Genomic DNA, 1,154 nt, shown 5'->3' on the forward strand with positions numbered 1-1,154 from the left:
GATAATCTAAAAGAAAATAAAATTTACTCTTCATGGCCTTTTTTCTGAAAGAGGGGGAACTTCCTAATTTTGAAAGCAAAAGAAAAAATTACCAAGGAAGAGATCAAAACTTTGTAGGTAAATGTCTTGCACAGTCCCTTTTAAAAGAGCAAAAACTTAAATCCAACCTAAATAAATTTGCAAACAATAGAATAAAAAATATTATTAGCAAATTTAAGAAACAAAAATTTAATGTTTAGAAAAAATTTACACAAATCTCTCAAAAAAAACCTTTGCACACATACAAAAGAAATAAAACTGATAAACAAGCATGGCAAAATATGTATCTTCATTAGCATCCAAAGAAATATAAATCAAAACAAGACTGAAGAACTATTTTGTGACCTTTTTTGTTAAATTCATCTTTGATCAGTGATCTGTTTATATATTCTCTTATTTTTCTTATTAACTTTTTATTGACATATAAATCAAATACCATCAGTGCCACCCACATACAGCATACAATTTAATGGTTTTTAATATATCCACAGCATTGTGCAATCATCATCACTATCTGATTTTAGAGCATTTTAATTACTTCAAAAAGAAAACTTATACCCCTTAGCTGTCGTTCCCTATTTCTTTCTTCCCCAAACTGTTGGCAACCACTAATTCACCTTCTGTCTTTTTAGATTTATCTGTTATGGATATTTAATCTAAAGAAAATTACTGCTGGATATAGTGGCACACACCTAGAGTCCCAACAACTCAGGAGGCTGAGGCAGGAGGATCACAAGTTTGAGGTCAGCCTCAGCAACTTAGTGAGACCCTGTCTCAAATAAAATTTAAAAAGCATTGGGGATGTAGCTCAGTGGTTAAATGCCCTGTGTGCAATCGCCAGTACAAAATAAATAAATAAGTTAAATCACATAATATATGGACTTTAGTTCCTGGTTTCTTTCACTTACCCATAATCTTCAACCATGTTGTGGCAAGAATTTGTACTTTGTTCTTTTTTATTGCTGAATAATATCCTATTGTGTGGACATACCACATTTAGTTTAACAATTCGTCAGCTGATGGAATTTGGGATGTTTTCACTTTTTTGGCTATTATGAATAATGCTACTATGAATACTTATACACAAGTTTTTGTTTGGGCATAAGTTTTCACTT

The sequence above is a fragment of the Marmota flaviventris genome, chromosome 14, assembly GCF_047511675.1.
Source record: "Marmota flaviventris isolate mMarFla1 chromosome 14, mMarFla1.hap1, whole genome shotgun sequence".
Classification (NCBI taxonomy): Eukaryota; Metazoa; Chordata; class Mammalia; order Rodentia; family Sciuridae; genus Marmota; species Marmota flaviventris.